This window comes from Suncus etruscus, chromosome 3 (genome assembly GCF_024139225.1).
Source record: "Suncus etruscus isolate mSunEtr1 chromosome 3, mSunEtr1.pri.cur, whole genome shotgun sequence".
NCBI classification, from domain to species: Eukaryota; Metazoa; Chordata; class Mammalia; order Eulipotyphla; family Soricidae; genus Suncus; species Suncus etruscus.
The window spans coordinates 158,859,109-158,874,139 of record NC_064850.1 but is presented as its reverse complement, the minus strand read 5'-3'; positions in this window follow the sequence as shown (position 1 = coordinate 158,874,139).

Genomic DNA, 15,031 nt, shown 5'->3' with positions numbered 1-15,031 from the left:
TCCTGGAGTGTTATACCTATGTATTGTTCTATATACTTTATAGTTGTTTTAAATACTTTGTGGTTTCAGGTCTAATATCAAGGTCTTTAAGACATTTGCATTTGACCTTTGTGCAGAGTGTTAGATGGAGATCTGCATTTGTTTGCTTTTTTTTTTTTTTTTGCAAGTGGCTGACTTGTGCCAACACCACATGTTGAAAAAATTTTCCTCAGGAGTAACCCCTGAGCAACGCCGGGTGTGGCCCAAAGACGAAAACATTTTCCTTACTTCATTTTGCATTTCTTGCCCCTTTATCAAAGATTAATTGATTCTTGAGTTTCAGGATGCCGGGTGCTGGAGCCACTCTTTACAGAGTCCCCGTTAGCCCAAACACAGGCAGGAATTAGTCCTCATCCTTGTGGGTAGAGACAAGCCTACCTGTGCGCTGGGCGATTGAGGGCTTTTTTTGTTAGGGTCTTGTTTGGCTGTCACACCCCAGGAATCCGAAGCTATTAGTTTTAGGATCATTCTTATAGTAAAAATAATGTATATGTATATGTATATATTGTATATATATAATATATATATAGGGGCATTGTGTATTGAGTTAACTTTAGCTATATAAAGATAATAAAAGCCTGGCATAGAGTAGAAATGAATAAATAATAGTATTTTTAACACATTTATTATATTTGACTATAATATAATGTTTCTAATCATTTACATTTTGGTATGTAATGTATCTTGTTTGGTATATTTTAAAAAGTATCCTTAAATACAAGTTATGAAGACTAATTTTGTTTTATGTGGATGCATTTGTACATTCAGGTTAAAAAGTAAATTTTTACAATAAACATGCTCTGTAATTAATTTAGATATTATATATTTAATAATAGTCAATAGAATAAAAATCTTTGGTTGAAGGATATATATGAGCAGATCATTAAGCAAATATTTAATGTTTTGAGAACCATTGAATAACATATATTTAAAATCCTGACTCCAAATTTTATAGAATTGAAGAGTTTGAGGCTTTTCTCTAGATGGAAGCAATAACTCTCTGGAAATATACAGCAATTAACGTATTTTCCGGCATATAAGACAACTTTTGAAACCAAAAAAGTCAACCGAAAATCGGGGTCGTGTTATACGCTGAGTATATCCCAAAAAATGTTTCAATATGCCGCTAAATGAAACAAACAAACAAAAAAATCAGGCCACAGAGTTTCCAAATCTCTTTCTTGGGGGCTCCCAAACTGTACTCAGAAGATCTGGGAGCCACTTCTGGCAAAACCCAGCTAACCGTGTTGGTGGTTCAGTGCTAGGTTCTAAGGATGGGGTGTTGTTTGGTTCATGTAGTGGGGGAGACTAACTGAGGCCACCGGGAATTGCCAGAAAAGGTGCCTATGATAAGGGATCAATCACTGCCAGGCTGCTCCGACTGCCTCTCTAACTCAGCCAATCCAAGCAGGCTTTTTATGCATGCAAATTAGACAATGTTTTAGACCAGAATCTACACTGTACAAAGCCTTCTCAGATTGGCCAGTCAGAGAGGAAGTCTATTACAGTATAACCTTTGAACCTTTGCTTGTTGTGATTGGCTCATTGTGGTACATACAGTTGCAGCACAGGAACGTTCTGTCAGATACAGCAAATATAGGCCTAAACCTATGTTTTAACTGCAAAATTAGGGGGTCGTCTTATACGCCGGAAAATACGGTAACATTTTATAGGAATTGGGACAAGAGTGATAGTTCAGTAGATAAGGCTTATCCTTGCATGCATTTGAACCCTGTTGAATCACCAGCATCCCATATGGTTCCCTTGACCTTCCAGGAGTGATGTCTGAGTTCAGAGCCAAGAGTAACCCTGAGCTACATCAGGTGTAATTCAAGAAACAATAAACAACCAAAAAAATCTTTACATAGTGAAACCTCTGTCCATGTAAGTAATTCTCTGTATGACCTATTTTTAAAAGTTTTGTGATGGAAATTATAATTTTTTTAAATTTAAATTATTGTGATTTACAGAGTTATTCATAGTCATGTTTCACACCAGTCTTTCCACCAATGTCAACCAATGTTCACTGAGTTTTCCACCATTGTTCTCCACAATGATTTCAACCAATGTTCCCAAAGTCAATCCCATTGTACCATCCTGCCATCATAAAAGGCTCATTTTTAACTTTGGTTGTTAAAGTTTGATTCTCATATTTCATTGTTGTTGACTCTGTAGTTTGGATATTTAGTTTTGTAATTGAAATTTTGTACAGCTTAGAACAGACAAAAATTGTCATTTGGTGATTATCTGGTTCTATTTTTCTTGCATAGATTAACTCAGAAGCTATTTAGCTGTGCATGACTGATTAGCTTTACAAAAATAATCCCAGATTGTTAAGGCTTTTTAACTGTAATTCCCCCCCCCCTTTTTTTGTATTCAAAGTTTTTCATGATTCTTGTTCATGAATCTTGTTCATGATTCTTTATGGCTACAAATCAGTTTAGATGGTTTTTGCTATTTTTCACTGTTATTTCTTACAGAATTTATTTCTAATGTTGGATTTGAAAAACCACAAGTATGGACAATTGTGGAAGGCTTTGGGTACTATTGGTGGTGGGATGTAGTAGTCATGTACATAAAAATAATAAACACTGGCAATATCTAAACCATATTAATTAAATTATAATACTTATAATTTTAAAAATAAAATAACTTCAGGATTATAGAGATAATATACAAGGAGAGCATGTACCCAGCTCAGGTTTAATTTCTGGCATCCTGTATGCTCCCCTGATATTTAACACGAGTGATTCCTATACACTGAAAGATATGTCCCAATAGCTTTTGGTCTACAATCTGTTCAACAAACAAGATCTCCAATTCCAGAGGTCTGACTGAGACAACCGCAAGTGAACGGGTCTTCCAGAAACATAACGAAAGACTCTGTCCCAGGCTCCATCATAGGAGCAACAATGACCAAGAACACCAACTACAGAAGATGAATTAAAACAACACTGAAGAAGCAGAACTGCTAGAACCACAAAGAAAGCCTTCATCATAAGTTCCATTCCTTGAGCTGCACAGTCACCAAGATTTCTAGATACAGAGGACTGATTTTACCATAAATGATGAAGCAAAAGTCTTCCATACACCACAAAAGCACCGAGAGGAGAGTAAATGATCATACAAGAAGTCTATAGTTAATCCCATGACAGTATACTTCAGGATGGAGAAACCCTGTATCTCCTAGGCCAAGGGAATTCCCTCTACAATATCCCCAATAATTACTGTGCCTATGCAGGGGGAAAAAGAAAAAAAAGCACAAAATAATAATTTTTCCACATATATATTTATTGATTGGTTTTTTTTTGATGTCTTTATTTTGGTATAGATATTGAAGTTGATGTCTCCTTTTTCATTTTATATTATTTTATCTTATCTTTCTCTTTCTTTTAGCACTCCGGCATGATTTGAATTCAGAACTGAGACTATTGTGTGGTGCTTCTCTTTATTGCTCTAGGGCTCACTGGATATTTAATTTGACATTTTTTTTGTATTGTTATGGTGTTTCAATTCCCTTTTTCATATCCTCTCTCAAACTACTGTGAAAGATATGTAAGCCACTATGATCAAAATAAAAATTAAAAAAAAAGAACAAACTTTAAAAAGTTAGGCTCAAATCAAAAAGTTTTCAAATAAAAATAAACATCTTTGATACTTAATTTCACTTTATAGTTATTTGTATCATAAGTGAATTGGGTGGTTTACTTCTCAAATTTATTCACACTTCTTGTGTTTAACATAAAATTGAGGTATTTTGAATTTTTAGTGGCCAGAAAACTGTGTGAATTGGGTTCATTCTTAACTATATACACACACAACAGAATCTGACTCCTATAATCTGAAGTATATTTTTGATAAAGACACTTCTTTCACTAATTCCCCCCAAAATCATATTTCTTCCTTAATTAATGTGGCTAATAGGATTTCTAGTCAAAATCTACTCTATACCTTATGAATATTAAATTGTACTTAATGCAAACAAATTCTGCTGTGAAAGTGTAAGAAATCAAACTTATATACTTAATCTTTTTGCTTTTCTCAAAACCTGAAACTCCCCATTGTAATTCTCTCTTTAGAAGGTAAGGCCTTCCTTTATAAATTTATAAAATATAATAGAAAATTCAATGAAAAACAGACAAATAGATTGAGATCTTCAAATAATAATGTAGTAGAAAATAAATAATAAAGGGTGCCTCAGATTTTAAATGATTTCTCTTTTGCTTAATAGCCATATAATGCAGATGAATTGGGTTGGGCCCAGGATCCATCCGGCATCCCATATGGTCCCCCAAACCTGCCAGGAGTAACTTATGAGTGCAGATCCAGGAGTAAATCCTGAGCACCACTGGGTGTGGCCCCAAAACAAACAAACAAACAAAAAATTTCCCAATTCTCACAGGTATTATAATCACACAGTTATTATAATCAATGAACATGCACTGTAAAGTCCTTACTGTGCACAAGGAACTGTTCTTGGTGATGTGTATTCAATGGCTTTGACAAAATCATGAAGACAGGTACTTTCCATTATAGTAGTAACCTGAATAATTTCAATGCTCCAGAATTCTCTGTGTTCTATTTTATTTATCTATATAATTTATCTCTTTCCACTAAATTGAACTTCCCCCAACCCCAGGAAGTATACCAAGCAAGGCTCAGGTCTTACACCTGGCTCTGTGATCAGGGATAGATAATGGAATATGAGAGATGAAGGATTAAACCAGGTTGGTCACAGTAAGGTAAGCTTCCTACCTACTGTACTGTCTCTCCATCTCTAAACTTTGATCCTTTCACAGTGCTCTAGCTATCACCTAAATCTGGTATCTTGTGCTAAGAATAAAGGTAACAAAGATTAAATGACTAAGAATGAGTCATAATATAATATATTATATCAGACATATAATAACTGAAAATCACTGATGATCACCAATAAGATATCGCTGTGGTATTTTTTTTAACTTGCCATTTTTGCTATTTAAAATTTGTTCTTAAAATAATTTGTTTTCCTTGTGTCCTAGTTGACTTGTTTGGTTGTCTTTGGCCTTAAGTTCATAAAATGCCTATTATTTAGGAGTGATTTAGAGACATCTCCATGTGACATTCATGGTGAACAGCTGAAAAATATGAAGAAATCAGAATAGATTCAACTCTGACTTTTTTTGATATTTACAGATCAGTGGGTCTTCTCAGAAAGAACATTTCTAGCTCATAAATCTCAATGCATGTTATTTTCATTTTATAAGTATGATAAATTATTTCATTTTTCATCTTAAAGTTTTGAAAATATGCCATATAGTTTGTAACTTGGATACCAGAAATGTATAAAATTCTTCTTTGAATACACAATAGATGAGTCTTTATGTCACTTATATCATTTTATTCTGTTTATATTTTCTTCTCAATTATTTCAACCGTGAGAGAGTAAGGTACTTGTACTTTAATGATAAATAAAAATAAATGGCAAAACAGTGCTTAGATAATTGTTTAAACTCACACAAATAAGAAATATTCCTAATTCTAATCCAAGATTGTTAGAAAACTATAATAATTAATTATTCTATGAATCTTTTTTTCTACCCTCAAAGGAGTGCTTAGTACAGTGAGTAGTGAATAAATATTACTTGTTAAATAAAGAAATAACTCAAAGTTTAAAAATCTCAAAAGTCTTTTCCATACACACACAATGCTCAAGTTGGAATATGTTTACGACCTGACAGGATTCTTTTATTTTGCTATAGGCAAGATTCTTACTTTAATTGGCTTTTTTTCCATATGTAGTACTTGAAATTCTAATAAGACATACTCTTTTTCTTTATGTAAAAAGTTTTATAAAATAAAATGAGTAAATATGTAACTTTCTGGGGCCAGAGAGATAGCACAGGAGTAGACCTTTTGCCTTGCATGCAGCTGATCCAGGAGGGGCAGCTGTTTGAATCCCGGCATCCTATGTGGTCCCCCATGTCTGCCAGGAGCAATTTCTGAGCACAGAGCCAGTAGTAACATCTGAGTGCTGCCAGGTATGACCCAAACACCAAAAAACAAACAAACAAACAAAAACACCAATTAACTTTCTCTGGTACATAAACTATATTGATTAATCCTTATGTGTAGTATATGCCAAATTATATAGAAAAGACGATCATTTTTAATTTGAAGCATATACAACAAATAAAATAAAAATAAATCTGAAAAATATTTTTAACTAAAATTTAAATGTACTCAGTTAATGATGAATGGATTTTTAAATGTACAAAAATAACTTTTGAGTATTTAAATGAACTGATACATCAATGACTAAACCAAAATCTTTTAAAATTTATCTTGAAGTCATTTTTTCTTCATATCTGAAATACCAGAATTTATTGCAAATTTCAAATAGTTGGACTGTCACTGTGCCTGTGTAGTGTAGATATACTAATTATTTGGAGACTAGAAATAGGTTATCAATCATAATGAATTACTTATTAAGTATGTTTATTTATAGTACAATGTTATTAAAAGAATATAGATATTTAATTTGAGGTTAAACAAAAATTATTAAAAATGTTTACAATGAATTTTGCTATTATTGTGGCAAAATAAGAATTCTGTGATATTAAGCATGTATAAATTATTTTTTCAAATTGAAATAATTGTTCTATTCATTTAAAATTTTACATGTTTTCTCACTTTAAACTTAAAAGGGCCAATTGAAAATAAATGTTTTAACAACAAGTTTTTGATTTACATGAGTTTTCTATGGCTCAGAAATATTCTTGTGTATGTTTAGCTGCATTAACTCTGTGTATGTACTTAAATATGTGTAGGGCTTGACCACACTTCTCAAAAATGTTAGGCTTATTTTTTTTTAATAATTTCTTTATTTAAGCTTCATGACTACAAACATATTTGTTTGGTTTCAGTCATAAAAAGAACAGCCTCCCCCTTTCACCAGTGCAACATTCCCACCACCAATAATTAATATGCAAGTCTTTAATTTTTGCAGATACTAGCCTAGAAAAATTATATTATCTTTTCCTATAATCAAACAGAAAAAAAATTACCTTTTTTCTAACATCTCCTACTCTTGTGCTTTAAAACTAATGTATGACTGTTAAAGTGAAAAACATGCAACTATGAAGATTTTCTATCAAATAATTTGGAGAGATACCACAGGCTTTGGGGTGTGATATATAGATAATTGTTATGATAACGATGATGTTGAATCTGTAATATCTCTCTTTAGGAGAACTTGGGAAGACTTTAATTAGAGCAAGTTAAAGAGAATCATTTGTCTGAAATTGCCTAAGGTCGGCGGTGAAAAAATGGTATATCATGCTCAGTAGGTAGATTCTAACTTGAAACTTGTTTAGAATGTGCAACAGCAAGTCACTTTGTGTCGTGTAGCAGGAATAATTGTGTGGACTGAATTCTCAGAGTAGATAATATTATCACACTTAATCAGGACAATGGTCTATCTAAGACTGCAGGGTTTATGATCATGAATCACAGAGGCAACTGAATCAAAAAATAGTATCAGTATAATAAGAAACAGCCTAAAAAAAACAGTGTATATTACTCTGTGGGGAAAGCAGTTGTTGAAATTTACATCTCAGCCACCTGATATTGTGCAGTCAATAACAGAAGATTTTCTCCAAAATTTTGTTTATCAGGGTCAGTCTCAGAAATCTAATTGGGTAGCTTGCCAGTGATTTAAGCTGGAAGGCTCTGTTTTCCATGGCTTTTTGCACAGAGAATTGAATTTATGGACTCTTCACACAGCAGTGGCTATTACATGCAAGGTGCCATTGACTACTTGATTATCTCGGAAGGACCTCAAAGCTAGTTGGGCATGAAATAGAGGACCTCTTCAAATGAAAAGGATCAGAATATTCAACACAGTTTATAAAGTGTGACAATTCTATTATGTGAGTTTGAACAGCAGCCACTATTGGAAAAAAATTCCATATGAATATCCAAGAGAAAAATAACTTGGCAGGGCTAGTGACCGTGAAAATATATAGACTTCATTACTAGTGGGAGAACAACGTTTGGAGATTTTCTATCTTGAGATACTGAATTATGATCCATAGATTATAGAACTATCCTCTGGTAATGTGAAACTATTATGACATAGATAATATTTGTAATTACTAGCTCTATATTTAATATGAAAATATCTTCATGATCAGGTTTTAAATTTATTGATTTTATCTATGGCAACTCTAAGTAGAAACCATAATGAACTCTGCTTTCTATGATAGTTAAAGATCATTTAAAACTGAGTTCAAGAACAAAGGACAGACTAGTCCTCTATTCTTTATTGAGTAGGAAATATTTTATTTTAATAAGCTTTTTATTTTTAGAGCAGTTTGATTAGAGAATTACTGGGAAAATAGTGCATAAAAATTTCTATAAACATACAAGGGAACATTTTTTCCTATTATGAAACATATTATTTAGGAAAACAGAATGTGTCTTCTGCAATGAATAATTAATAATTACATTATATAATGATCTAGTTTATATTTTATTCAGGTTTCTCTACCTATTACATCATGTTCCTTTTATTTCCCAGGATTCTATCCAGTATAATTATCCAGAATAATTAATCACATTTATGTGACACTCACTATCTCTCAGTTTTCTCTTGGTTGTAAGAATTTCTTGAATTTTACTTGCTTTTATGACTTTGAAACCTTTAGAATAGCAAATAAACATTTTTTCATATTAAGAAAACATCCACACTATCAAAATTTATTCATCATCTGATTTGAAGTAGCATTTATTAGTTTTTCAAAAGTAATTTGCTTTTTATCATTTTCTATATAAATTTTTTAATTATTTTAATTTTTATTTTGATCATAATGGCTTACATATCTTTTACAGTAGTATTTTAGGTACATATCAACATTGAATCAGGGGAATATCCATCACCAAATTTGTCCTCCCCCATTCCAGTTCCCCTTCTGCAACCCGTATACCCCACCATCACCCCCCAGACTGCTAAAGTAGGTGGTCCACTCTTTGTCCAGCTCATTATTAGTGATCATATATCTGTTGGGTCCTGGTACCCTCCCTTGTCTCCCCCTCTAAGAAGCAGAGCTAGATAAATCGAGTTATGTGGCTTTGTTTGAAGGAAAGAAAAGCAATATATTGGGGTACAAAATAAGAAAAAACAAACAAAAAGAAGTCAAATATGCTGAAAATAGGTGGAGTCCTTCCAGAGGATTTCAACCTCAGTTTGAGAGAGGATGTGAAAAAGGCAATTGAAACACCACCACTATACAGAAAGAATTATCAAATTAAATATCCAGTGAGCACCACAGCAATAAAGACAAGCACCACACAACAGTCTCGGTTCTGAAATCAACTCATGCCAGAGTGCAAATGAAAGAGAAAGATAAGATAAAATAAAATAATATTGGAGACATCAACTTCAATCTCTACACTAATATATTTTTAATGTAAGTCACTATATGTGACCTAATTTAAAGAATAGAAGTTAGATTTATCTTTCTTAAACGCAGAACATCCAGGGGCTAAAGAGATAGTACAGAAGTTAAGGAACTTCCTTGCACTTGGCTGAATCCAACTCAATACTAAGCACTATATATGCTTCCTCAAGAATTGGCAGGAGTTGGCCCTAGAGTACATCAGAATGTGCCACCCTCCAAAATTTTAAAAGTGATTATTTGGAATTCTGCATTAAAAAAATTATTCCTATTCTTCATAAATTTATTTATACTATCACTTATTTACACCTAGTGAGACTAAGATGATTTCATTTTTATTTTTAAAATTCCATGCAATTATATTTAGTTTATTGTTCCAAATGTCCATTGTGAACTGTGGCTCAACAGAAACTCAATTTTAGGTAATGAGTCTTATAGTCATTTGAGAAAACAAAATTGAAATAGGCCAATATAGAACTATTATTTGAAAACTCAAAGTTCAAGTCCACTGTGGATCATTTAAATGCTTCTTTATTGGCAAGTTGCATACTCTTTGCTGACCTACTTTAGAACACAAATATTCAGATCTAAAACGAAGAAAATATTCTTCTTCAACCTTCTATTATAACTTTTCCAAAAGCAAAGCAGTCATGTGGGTCATTCTAAGAAATCTTCTGGGGAGATTTTACATAGTACTTTAATAGTATATACTAGTATTGTGTAATACCCAGGTTAAAGAACACGGAATTCTCATTATTAAAAATACAAACTAAAACCAGGGTACTTGAATCTAGTTTGGGACTTCATAAAAAATCTTTCTTGATAGCAAGGAAATCTGATATAAGTATAGACTTGATTCTATTGGTAAGACAGGGATAATTATCTTTTCAGTAGAATGCAGATTGGTCACACTAGACAATCTGTAAGAAAATACTTTATTTTAATACAAAAAAATTAATCACTCAAACTCTATTACAGTGACAAGTCTTCTTTTTGTAGTTGATCCAAACTTATTTTAAATTTTCAAATCCTCCTGCAGAAGCTTTTATTAATGAAAAATAGTTTACATGATAAATTAATTTCTTAAAGGACCATCCATGGTCTTCCTTCTAACAGAAATCAGCTTTTAATGTATAATTTTATGTAAATCCCATGCTATGTTTTCACTCACTTCTCTGAGTGAACCAAGAGAATTCCCTTTGCAAATGGAGAATAACACCATTTGAATAACTTCTGTTGAAAAAAAAACTAGCTTAATTATAAATGTCCCAATCAACATTTTTTCATCCAGTTCTGAAATTCTGTGACTCTATTCCACACAGTGATCAAAAATTTAATTAAGGGCAGTTAAAGTAGTTCCAATTTTTTCTATATCATAATGGTCATTCAATCATTGTAGAGGTAATGTGATGTAAAAAAGTAGGTAAAAGTAGAGTTGTCGTTTCAGGTCAAAAAATAAACTGTAAGAACACATTGAATAAACATTTTAAAAAATTGCCATTACACAAATATTTTTGACTGCTTAAAATCACCTGAATAAAATAAACATTTTCAGAGGTATTTGGTCAATCTATAAAAAAGAAATGTCTTTTTGTTAAGAAACACTAAAAAGGAATTTGAAAGATACAGTCATCTGCACATTGAGACAGACACAATATGGAAACTAATCATGCAGTTTCCACATCTGAGAAGAAACTAAAGATATTTTATTATGGAAAAAACATACTTTTTAAAGAGTAACTACAAGAAACTATAACTATGCTTTTATGTGTTATTTTTCAAAGTGTTAAACTGGCATTAGGTACTTATTATATAATATATCATACTTACTACATGTTCTTTCTATTCAAATGTACCTGTTTTTTGTCAACTGTTTTTTCAACTACAACTACTGCCTACACCTACAATGTATACCATTTTTGGTAATATAAAGAAATAAACATACCTAAATCTTTTTCTCAGAAATGAATTCATGTATAAAGCTTTAATCAATAGAGAAATAAGAAGATATCTTGAAATCCTTGAAAACATGTTTCTGTTGAGCCTTAAGTTTTGAGTTACAACACAAAGTAGTGGGAAAGAGTGCAAGTGCGTGCAGCTCCCTCTTTTAAGTCTCTTTCATGCTTTGATATGCTCCTGAGTGATTGAGAGTACAGAGGAGCAAAACAAGGCAACAGAGGCCTATTCTACCTCCACCACTTGCCATTCTTTTCTAACTTTGGAAGAGTGACTCAGGCACTTCGAACATTAACCACTAGGATAAGTATAAAGATTACTGAAAGAAAATACTGTTATTTAAATAGCAAATATATTACCTTGTGTTCACAAATAATCTGTCTTCTAACACACCCAATGTGTTCTACAATACTAGAATTCTACAATATGTAAAGTCACATTATCAAAAATTAAGCCTTTGCTTCTGATTTTTGACTATTCTACCCCATTCTGGTCCTGTTGAGGACTTTCATCCTTGACCTGTTAATTCACTTTTGAAGGTTCCCAGCTTTAATTTGGAATCAAAACCAAAGTATATCATGAAAGGTAGCATTTTAATCTCCCCAAATATATCCTGACATAAGACTACTACTCTAAGCCCTACCCAACGTATTTATTCTAAAATGTACACCCTGTTTCCCTGTAGGGTAAACATACCAAGTTTTTTCTGGTTTTATTAATGGTGGGCCATTCAAGGGTTTCTTCTAACTGACTGATATTCATTTCATTTAACACTCTCATCCCTTTGGCTAATTTTGTCATGATATCTTCCTGATTCCTCTCACCAATTTATTTTATACTTATTTAATGCCCCTTCCCACACTATCTGCCACTGTAGTTATAATCCATGCTCCGAGGTTACACCTTCTCTTACCTAAAACAAAGATTATCACTGGTTCCTTTGTATGTTTGTTTACAGCTTGAATTTACCCCAAAATATTGTCTTACTTAGCCAGTCCCTGGATGGAACTGGCTCAGGATAGCCTGAGCTGTCTGTTTTTATTGTCCTGCACAGAGGTGTTCTCTGTACTAAATACAAATGAAAATACTGGCAGGCAGCTGGCTCTTCACAGGCGGTAGAAGACTGCCAGACTACATGTGTTTCACCCTCAACCTGGTTTCAGTTATTTCATGTGAGACCCTGATTTAGACTCGTTCACCTGTGGTTGGGGATATGGATGTAGAGTGATTTTACACATGCTGATAAATTTTTCATCATCTTGAAATACTGCAACAGCCTCTGGACAGTACCTCAGTGTTCTTTCTAGTTACTTCTGTTAACTGTTTGCAGAGAGGCTGCCCGTTGCACTCAGGATAACCAAGTTCTAAAAAAGTCTTAAATTCCTGTAGGTATGCCTGCAACCTCCTCTCATTTCAGGCCACTCTTTTTCTTGATAATCTGTTGTCTATCTGTGTTTATTTTATCTTTTTTAAAGCCTTCAGATGAAATGCTCTTTTCCCCACTATAATGTTTGCTTTTCTTTCTCCAGAGTTCATTTTAGTTTTGATTTAAAATTTGACTCAAATACTATTTTATCAAAAAAATTCTTCACTTTCTAGGCTCCAAAATACCAGTCATGTCTGCAGGAACTTAAACTGGTTCTTAGTATACATGGTCTGTTTATAACATTTATCACTATTGTTATTTTTAATGTATAATTGACTATTATCTGTTCTAATTTTTTTTCAAGAAGGTATTTCTAAGGCAAATATTATTTTTCATTTTAGGTTGTTAAAGATGTCACTGCTATTGAATACATAAATGATTTGAAACAGATTACTTAGAAGTGTTTTGTATGCTGACTTGTACACAGTCCTACTCACTGAAATAATACTACTACTCTTAACAATTGGGTTGTTTCTGAAGTCAAGCAGTGAGGAGAACTGTATGAATAAAACAAAAGTGAAAGAGTAACTCCTGAGATTGATGATTAAGATGTGAACTCAGAAGGGAATGATAGAACTACCTGACCATACCAGAAGTGAGATTCAATTTAGAACACAATGAGATTCTTACTATAAAATTTAGGTGCAGCATCTAAAATATAATAATATGGGTGATTATCTAATTTATGTATACAGGACACCATAATGGAGTAACAGAAATCTCAAGCATGAGGTTTGAATATCATCAGACTTAACGTACTAAAAGCAGCTTTAAGATTGAATTGGGCATTACTTTACATAGACTTTTGTAAAGGAAAGGATAATAAACAAAAGAGCGCAAAGTGACATGTATTTGAAATTAACTCAGTTGCCATTGAATGTTCTTTAAAGAATTTTATTCTTTTCTGGAGGAATTTAAGACTTGCCATTGTGTGTGTGTGTGTGTGTGTGTGTGTGTGTGTGTGTGTGTGTGTGTGTGTGTGTGTGTCTGAGTTTGTGTGTGTGTATGTAGGGAGAGAGAGACAGCTATTCTTGAACTCTGGATTTAAGAAATGGTAAATCTTTTCTGATAAAGAAAAGTGATTTTTATTTTTCAAGTAAAATTTGTATTTTTATTTTATTTTTTATTTTTCAAATAAGTTTTCTCTTTTGCTTGATCCATAAAATAATTCTAAACAAAGATTAACAGAGAAAAATGAAATTGCAAAATTTTGAGTCCCCCAAAATGTTTCTAGACATATCCAATCTATAATGAGATCAGAAGTTGAAGAAAATAATTAGGCCTTGAACACTAATTTTGTGCCAGGATCTCTAATTGCTTCTTGCATTGTATTTTATCTATTTTTCCTAATTTAAAATTTACATTAAAAAGATGATACTCCAACTAACTTAAGAATAAAGGAAGTTTGTTCTAAGTTTAAAACTAGATGCATTTGAAAATCAGAAACATGTTTGTCCAGCTTAAAAAGTATATATGCTTTGAGTTTTTTCTCTCAAAGGTAATAAAAAAATAATCTCAATTCTAAAAATTCTAAAACTATATTTAAATTGCTACATTAATAATCTTTCCTCTGGCAAAATTTCAACATAAGAAAATGTAACTCTACACATATATTACTTCCCTATACCTAAAAAACTAAAAACGGACTGAGAAAATTCTTTAAAATGCTGACTAGATTCACTTGAAATTCATGATTATAAACCTCACAGGGACATTGGTGCTGACAGGCAAATCTATTTTTTATTTCCCTTGTAGCTTCACTCTCTCCGTCACCTTTTTTTCATCAAGTTTCTCTTTCCTCAACACTTCTCAAACCCCTTTTTCTCACTTAGTTACTAACCACACTTTTTAATCATAGAACAATTTGAAAACTTGCAGATGCTTCTATTTACATGTCTACCAATTCAACTGCATTTGTACATATTTACTTTATCTTTCCACATACTGCAATGGACAAACTGAACTCCACAATCTGGTAGTGCTTCTTGCATAGGTTCATTATAACTGAATGTTTCTTTCATTTACAGGTTTACCTCTTTAAGTAACTCATTTTTTCAATCTTTATTAGTTATATATAGGTATCAAGATAAAGATTCCATTGTGTATATGTCTCCATTGCCTACATACAAACATAGATATTAATGTGTTGAATTATATGCATTTTATATTTTTC